We start from the raw sequence: 9097 nt of genomic DNA, 5'->3' as shown, positions 1-9097 counted from the left end.
GGCTCATTTTCAGTTATGGGGCTTTACCTTGTTATTAAATAAACGTTATTATGATTTGAAAGAGAGGCTGTAGTCACCTGTGCAGGATTAAAAAGCATTTTTTTAATTAAATATAATTCATGAATCGCATCATGAATTTAAGTTGTGAATAAATCATGAATTTATTTCAGACATGAATAGCATCGAGGTTTGCTTATTGCTGCTGCTTTTCTATTATTATTATTTTACCACCCAAATTTTTGTTTTGATAGGTCTAATTAAAGTGGCTCTTTGTCTTCTTTTTATTGGTATGCATAGGTTAGGAAGAAAAGATGGCATTAATTGACACATTAAATGCTTGTTTCATTTGCTGCATTTTGTGGGCGTTTTGTTGCTTGAAAATTACTTTGACTAGATCTGTGTCAGACCATCACTGAAGGAGAGAAGTAGCCTTATTTCCAGCTAAGACCGTGTTCCAGAGTTGGTTCTAGAAACCTAACAGCATGACTCAGTTGCTCAGATACAAGTGTCGAGGTCGTTGCTATTGTCAGGGTTTGCTTGGGACCTTTCTTTCCAAACATTTTTTTAAAACCACTCCTTGCATGAGGCACGGGCGGGCGGCCACAGGCGGCCGTTGGCGCCCCGCGCGCCTCAGGGCTCGGTCGCAGCCTGAGGCAGGAGGCGGGCCCGAGCGCCCCGTCGCGGGGGCGTCCGTGTTGGGTTCGGCGCTGCCGCGCAGGGACTCGCTGCCGGGAGCCGGCCGCCGGGAAGCGCCAGGCCGGTCGGCTCGGTTACCGCGGCCGTGAGGGAAGGGACGGAAGGAGGGGGCGGGGTAGGGGGAAAGGTCGCAGCCACGCGGAGAGAGGAAGGAAAATAAAAGAGCACATGCGACTCCGCCGGGACTCGAACCCGGAACCTTTGAATCCCTTCAACCCTCTAGAAGTCCAATGCGCTATCCATTGCGCCACGGAGCCACCTGTTGGAGTTTCCGCACGCCGCCCATAGAGCCTGCGCGACCCTGCTCTGACTGTAAGTGCCCTTGATGCTGGGCGCTTTCTTTTTCCACTCGTTAATGACGCGCTTTTTATCATTTCTCCGTTTTTTTTAAACTAGTATGAATAGGCTTAGCCGTATTAGCTGCTGTGTAAACAAGTCCCGAGGCAGCCTACATGCACGGCCGGGGGCAGGGAGGGGAAGGGTGACTGCAGCTTGCTGTGAGGTGCTTGGCAGGCCTGTGCCTTTACCTCTTCTGAGAGACGGATTGTTGTTTTTCCATCAGTACTGTACATAAAATATTTATTGTCATCACACTTGGGTGGTTTCAATATTAACCCTTATATTAGAGGGAACATAAGGGAATCCTGTTCCACAGTTTCCTTATGTTGTGGAACTGTTCCCCCAAGCATCCTCAAATAAAGTTATGTAAAGAAATCTTGGTAGGACTGGGTCTTGGAACACACATGAACATGAAACATTGACAAATTAGTTTAGGTCTGATTCTGCATTAATAAATACAAGCATTTCTCATATTGGGCTAAATGTGAAAATTCAATTTCAGACCCAAAAAAAACTTTTCCATATCAAGAATATGGAAGCTACACTGGGTCAGCTCCAAACCTTATATTCTTTTAAATACACTTCACACAGGAAGTTCTTTTAATATAGGTGATTTCCAACACTGGAGGTTTTTAGAAACAATCTCAACACGTTTTCTTAAAACAATAGTATTTGAATTAAAGTACTTGGGAAAAACATGGGTATGTTTACTGTGCACCCTATACACTGCAGCATTTTGTAGCTTTCCAGTGCCACATGAGAAAAAAAAAAAAAAACAAACAAACAAAAAAAAAAAAAAACTGTGGGGGAATCTGGAAGGTGATAAGTGAAAATAGTGAAAATATGTTCCTGAAGTCTCTGCTAGACACGATGTTGTGAGGTGACAGAGAAATATGGTGAGATGTGGGAAATGCCTGGAAATTGGTGACTGAGAATATTTTACTGAGAATAATTTGGAGTCTTTGAAAAACCTTCTAAATGGGAAGAACAAAAAACAAGACTCTTCCTTAAAATCTGTAGTTCTGATCAGGAACATGTCTGCTGCTGCAGGACTCAGAGCGGGGCACAGGACTCCTGGGCACCTGGGTGCCTCAGGAGAGCGAGCTGGGGCCGGAACAGGCAGAGCTGGCAGCACATCAGATCTGTAGTGCTGCTGCATGCGTTGCACAGGTTGTACAGGTTTTGTGAGAGTCTGGTATTTCATGTAATAATCGATATCAGTACCTATAGGAGTGGAGAAGAACATAAAAATAAATGCATCTAAGAATCAAAGTTCTACAAGAATCAGAGTAGATCTCACTAGATTTACGAGCTCTGGGTCTGTGTGGTCTTGCCACAACTGTGCCGTTCTGGACCAAATTCCTTTGTGCTTCTTGTAAAGAAATGTTTATTTGTGTCCTCAGACTAACAACTCAAGCTCTGTGCTTCATAAAGGAAACAGAACTTTTGTTTTTAAGAACTGAATTAGTCATCAAAATAATGAGCTTAAATTTATATTTGTTCAGCTCAATTAAATCACTTGTACGTAGTTGAAAATTGCCATGAACATCCTGTAGTACAGGAGTATCCGGGCACATTTATTTTAGGGCAACCGAGTGTCAGCACCTCACCAGTGTGATTTGATACCATGGTAGCTTTGGACAGCAGAGCACTAATAATTGCAGATAGTGAAGAGCAGGAGTTAGCTTTGAGAAAACTAGTCCTGAAGCTGTATGAACAAAGAATTCTGAGGCTTGTGTGAGTGTTACCTCCTCTTGTAATTTCAGTTTGGTTAGTTGGTTTACGCAGGCGGGTAACAGGCTGGCTGGTGTTCTTGCAGGGCTGACTGGGGATGTGTACAGAAATTGTCCAGAGATATTTAAAATTATTCAAGTCTATTTCTGTATTTTTTTCCCCTCCCCTGTGACGGTAGTCCCAATGCAAAGTCCACTTTTCGTTTTTGACAACAGATGGAGCTGCTGCATGAGAAACAGAACAGCTCACAGTTCGTGAACTGAGGAAATGTGGTATGTTAAGCAACAACAGATTAACCTTTGATAGCGTCTGGACCTGGATGTGTCCTTTGGACTAGCTTTTCTAGCACCAGCTGAAGTTCAGTTCTCTTACAAGCTGTCTTCTTAGTTCCTCTTCACATTTATGCTCTGTTTCAGGGAGCTGAAGTTCAATTGTGCTGGCACTTAGACAATTTTCACTGAACTAAGCTAGGTGCTATTCTGCTAATTTTAAATGAGGAGAAACTGAGATAGCAATACCTTGACACAAGACAGCAAGCGGATCAAAAGCAGGCCAAAAATATCACCACCCTATGGTATTTTCCCACTGATAATAAAAACCTAGAAATTAGTCATAAGATTGGAGTGGTCTTTGAGAGACTTTCTACAATTTGGGTTTCAGCATTGTTTTCCAGTGGGGGGTTGCTTTGCAGAATTATTTCATGCTTGCTTTATGGCCCTTTTCTGCTTTTATTTTTGTAGTCCTTGTTTGTGTAGCTTAACACAGTGAAAAATAGCTACGAGCATTTTTTCAGTGTCGATTTACAGTGTTGATCTACTGCATTTCACTCATCTTGTATTCCAGTGCATTTAAGGAACATAACTTTTTTGTGCTTTTCTGTTGCAAAAGGAGAACCTGTTCACTTTATTTTAAAAGTATGGATCTTTTTTGCTCTTTATTAACATCTCAGTTTTGATAATAAACTAAAGTTTGTCACTTCTCAAACTTTCTCATGTAGCTCTTTTCAGTTTCTTTTTTGTATGTTCCTCAAGTTGTGTATTGTGCAAGGTACTTACCTGTGATGCGTTTTGAATTAATGTTCTTAACTGTACCAACCACACTTGACCTTTGTCCTTTGTGCTACAGCTCTCTATTTCCGTGTGGCTTAGCTCCACATCTTGCTGTTTGTGTTTTTTGTTTTTTGTTTTTAATTGTTTGTTTTTAATAGCAAAATCCTAGATTTCAGCATATCTTTTCTGTAAGCATTTGCTCTTCAGCTTAAGTTTATTTCTCTGGTATAATGAAATTTTATCTAGTCTCTCTTTTGCTATTTGTTGTTTTCAGAGCAAACAAAGAGATGAGCAACAGCCATTTTTGCCTCAACTTGATCCTCAGATTTACCTTAAGTTGTGAAACAGTCCCAAAGACTACAAGCTAAAGTTAATAATTATAAAAACAAAGTTGAAGGTGCAAAGTTTTTGTTCTTGCCTTACGTTTTGAAAACCAGATGTAATATCTGGGCTTTTTTTTTTTATTATTATTAACATCAAGCCAACAAATATTTACACAGTTGAGTTGTTCCTTTAAAGCTTTTCACAGATGTCACTGTAAATCAGCTCCTCCTATTAAAAAACAAAACAAAACAAAAACCACCACGTATCTGCAGTCTAGTGATTTAATCTTGAACTTCTGGATTCTTGTTCCAGCCTTGCAACTACTATACAACGTTACAGTCTGCTCCATTTTCCCTTATGTAAAATATAGGTGCTAGATGTTTTCGTATTCCCGCATGTTGTTGTGCTGTTAGTCATCTGCAAGGTAACTTTAAAATTCTGAGATGAAATTTCCTCTGGAAATGCCTTATTACATACCTGGTTTTGTTTGTCAGTTTCCATATATCAAACCTAAGTGGCAAAAGTTATATATTAGAATCTATCCAGACAGTTGGGCTGCTTTTCACCAAGCTTCCCTTCTCCTTTGTACAGCTTTGCTAAATGCTACTGGATGATGGAATTCTCCTGTTCCCTGTTTATTTGGTTGTTCTCTCAGCTCAGTTACTGGTTCTTCATTTTGTAAGAATGAAGCAGTTGTATTGTCCTAATAAACTTGAGACACTGATAAAAATTATCTCTTTGCCAGAGTTTACATGCAAAACAAATATGAGAAAACCCACAGCCGGTATACAGATTTGGTCTCAAGACTTCAGAAAACATCAACAGGGGTAGGACATAATTCTTTAGTATGAACTTCTTTATATATAGGACATTGAGATATTTAATATATAAATTTTGCTCAGCAAGGATGCAGATTAAGAACAAGAATTTGAATACACAATTAAAAGATGATAATTTTGAAACCATCTAAAACAATCTTTACCTTCCCCCACACCATTTAAATGCAGTATTTGTTTTCTCTCCTCACTCACGTGCTCTGTGAATGATGTGTACATATGAAACAAGTGCAGTGTTTGAGCAGTGGTGCAGTGCAGACATCTGGTTGAGTGCAGGTAATGGGAATGTTTTCTAAGAAAAACACTGCCTTAACTTCTGCTTTCATTTGCACCATTCTGAATCTGACCTAACTAAACCAAGTCAGTGAAGTTATTTCAAGGCTATGTCGACGTTAGTAAGAGGAAAAATTGGCCTGTAATAACTTTTAGTTTGTTTGTTACCAGCTGAGTTGGCACAGTGTTCCCTTTCACACAGAAAACAGGTGATTTTTGCCAACCTTTTCTTTGGAGATGTCCCTGGTTAATAAACCCTGGCTTTAAGTGCTGTCATTACTGTTCTTTCTGGGAGAAGTGCTTTTAATCTCTACTGACTGAATAGAGGTAGGAAGAGAAAATGCTGCAGACTCGCATCTCCTTGATAAGGAGAATTTGATCTTGGAATAAATTATGGGTCTTGTTGCACTTTGTAGATTTCCCACTGTGCAGGCTATTTTTCTTGACAGCTAAAAACAATAGTTGGCTCATGGTGTCCTGCCAACTGTTAGGTCATCACTGAGCAGAAAGTGTGTCCCTAAGGCTGTGTGTAGTCAGTGCCTCTTCTGGTAAGGAATTGCCAGGCATCTTCTGAAAGGATGGAAAGTTTTATTCTTAATGAAATTTTGCTTTGTGATTATGAGTGACTGACTCAGCATAATATGTGAATACTGACTCTGATGTAATTGCAGCAACAATGTTATTTAAAATCATGTTCTTTTGTCAGTCTTTTAATTACAAATATTACACAGTCTGGGAATTTAGCCCAGAACTATATATATACTTTTCTCCCTCCCTCCCTTTCTGTCTCAACAAGTTTTTACTAGATCCATTTCAAATGTATGTTGATTTGACTGTACTAGAATTTGTCAGAAAATTATCCCTCTGGATTTTTAGAACCAGAAGATGTGAATTTTATTTTCAAGCTTTATTCATAAATCATCTGTGTCTCTTTGAATTTTCACTTAATGGAACTGTATCACAATTTATGAATTTGATTTTTGTAACTGAAGGCACCGCATGCAATATGAGGTAATGGAATGGCACGGGACAGGGTGCCAGCAATTCTCAAATTCTAACCGTGTGTTTGTCTTTTACTTATGGCATGGCTTGGCAAGCCATCCACATTTACTTGCAGGTATAGTGAGGATCATAACCAACTCAGTCTTCCGCAGAAGCTTTAGCACCATGGTACATCTGTGGAATTGCCAAACTCTCCAGTCAGTGCCTGCAGCCTTCCGACTCCATACCAACATTCTTTGTGTTGCTCACTCTTTCACTCCCACTTGGCAAGCTGTGAGGGGAGCATACTGGCAGTAAAGACTGGGCACCCGGCCCTGTGCAGGCACAGTGGTGCAGAGAAGATGCTCGGCAGCTTGTGGTGCATGCACACACTCAGGCTTACTCTCCAGTAAGACTAACAGCAGGGAAGTTGACAAAGCACGAGTTCTGTAAAAGAGAACTGCAGATACTGCGGGTATTTTGGATGAAGAGATATGGCAAGTAGGAAGTCACTAGTGTTTTAGGGCTCTTCAGTTCAGAGGGTGAAGTTCATAGGGGCCCAGGTGTCTCTTCAGTCTTTTCAGAGGAGGCTGTGATAGGAGGGAATACGTCCCAAGGGAAGGGTTCTCATCTAAAGAGAAGTGCTGGCTTGGGCTCAGTGAAGAGGTGCCCTTATGATGGGGGAGGATCTCACTCATCCTCTGTGAAAGCAGCACACCTGGAGGCCCATCTTAAGTGCCTGGATATAAATGCTTGCAGGATGGGAAGCACACAGAGGGAACTGGAAGTTTGTACTCAGTTGGAGAACTGTGATGATACTGGGTTTATGCGCATTAGAAATAGTACAGCAGTTACCTGAAATGTGTATTTCCATTTTGACTACTGTGGTAATTTCTAGTCTTTTAATATTCTATTTATTATCAAGTGGTTTTGTAAAACCAGATAGCAAAATTCCAGTTGTAGGCAGACTTACTTGAGAAATGGCTGAGTGACACTTAAAGATGTCTGCCAGTCACTAGCAGGGCCAGGAGCTAGACACAGCTCTGTCTTACCTGTCTGGAGTTCTGCTCTGTCCTTCGTTTGCTTACATTCTATCTTGGAATTGTATAATGAAGGTGATTATATAACATAACTTGACTGATCTTTCTAGAACCATAGATTTGCCCAATATATTGCTGTTTACAATAGATGATGATCATCAGTTGAGCCACATTTATCGTCTTGTACTGGCTCACTTGAAATCTGGCTAACTTCTATTATAGTTCCAAGACACCTTATTTAACCATGTATTGTAGATGTATCTAAGATGTATCTAATAGATGTATCTAAGGAAAGTGAAAACAGCAAAGATCCCCATGCACCAATTAAGTTAAAATATCTTCTCAAGAACCCCCATTGGAATGACATTATACATAGGAAGTAGCATTGTGTACTGGTCAAAAATATTACAACTTGATCGAGGCTTCAACACTGACACTTTAAAAAAATGTTTTCTATCTGTAAACACGGTAAATTTATTCTGGAAGTTATTTAGATATTGTATAAGTGAATGCCACGTTGCAATTTTGCAGCAAGCTTAGAAGCAGACCACCAAACTTGTGTTCTGCACTTCTATGAGAATAATTTTTCCTCTGCTTTAACAGCTATAGCAGAAGAAGAACTAGTAAGAGATGTCTGTAGCTAAGCATTGATTAATTGTTGTTCCATATTCTTCATTCCAATTTTTATCTTATAAAGCCAGTCACTGAAGTTAATACAGCTTAATACTCTGCAGAAGTTACAGTATGAAGACACAAAAAGCTGCACATCAAAGGCTATTCTGTGCAGATAGTGCAGACACAAAGGTTTCTTTGTGATGAATGTGCAGAGTTAGCTCTGCCACTCTAAATCAGTACTGAATTTTCCTCGGTTCTAGTGTTGCAGTAAAATAATGTCCTTTTGTTCTTTTGGGGACTTCAATTTTATTTCCAAAATACTGGCAGGCAGTAAGCATTGACTTAACAACCTGAAAAAAAATCCACTTTAAGAACTGGAATTCCTGTTTAGTCTGTCATTAACTCAAAGTCTCCTTATTTTGTAGAAGTGAGATATACTTACATATGGTCATCTTGATTTGTTTGAATTAGCAGTATGTACCAGTCATTACAGCAGCTAATCAAAACAAGCAGCTTCCAGTGTCTTTGATAGCTGGAAATTATAGCAATCACTACTAACGAGATCTATTCTTTTCTGCTATCTTTTTCCCTCCATGGAAATAATGCAAATATAATTATTGCAATACACGGTTGTAAGAAGAACTGTAGATATTCCAGTCTGCAACCACAAAGGTGTGGAATCCAGAGAACCAGACCGAAAAAGCCCGAAATACCAGTACAGCCCCTATCCAAAATTGCAGGGGGACATTTACACCCGGATAGAGGCTCAGTGGTGCTTCATCCAGATTTTTATTTATGTGGACTTTGTAGCAATTACATTACTCATTAAACAAAATTGTCATTTGCTTTTGTAGGTCTTGTGGTGACAAAGCTAGGTTGGCACCAAAATGGACGCTTTTTGTATTTAGTATTAAATGCTATGCAATTGTTATTGAATAGAGGCCTTAGTTTTTTTGACTGACAGTTTTGCATCTTATTTTTCAGCAACAGTTACCTACTAGAGATGGTGGTATGACACAGGTTACTAGTCAGAATGAGAAAACAGTTGAACAGCATTTGGTGAAAGTGTGAGAAGTGATATCTCTAGGCAGGCTGGGGAAATTATAGTCACGCTAAGTTAAAATAGGACTATTGTGGCAGGAAGAATTTGGAATTAATTTAATTAATTAATTAATTTGGAATTCCTGGAAGATAGTGTGGCAGAACCTGG

At 39.7% G+C, this 9097-nt stretch overlaps 1 protein-coding gene and 1 non-coding gene across 2 annotated transcripts in view; one reads left to right on the top strand and one right to left on the bottom strand.

Moving 5' to 3' along the window:
* The first annotated feature begins 814 nt into the window (after positions 1-814).
* The window catches only part of BCAR3 (BCAR3 adaptor protein, NSP family member), a 97349-nt gene continuing 89066 nt past the window's right edge, over positions 815-9097 (top strand). The window contains exon 1 of the mRNA XM_005026553.6: positions 815-1008. The gene's annotated coding sequence lies outside the window, so the exon portion shown is untranslated. The remainder of the gene's footprint in view (positions 1009-9097) is intronic.
* Positions 868-953, bottom strand: TRNAR-UCU (transfer RNA arginine (anticodon UCU)). The gene is given in 2 exon segments: positions 868-903; positions 917-953. It is a non-coding gene; the product is annotated as a tRNA-Arg (tRNA).

This window comes from Anas platyrhynchos, chromosome 8, assembly GCF_047663525.1.
Source record: "Anas platyrhynchos isolate ZD024472 breed Pekin duck chromosome 8, IASCAAS_PekinDuck_T2T, whole genome shotgun sequence".
Taxonomy (NCBI): Eukaryota; Metazoa; Chordata; class Aves; order Anseriformes; family Anatidae; genus Anas; species Anas platyrhynchos.
The sequence above is the reverse complement of the archived record's forward strand: the minus strand, read 5'-3'. Positions and strand labels throughout refer to the sequence as shown.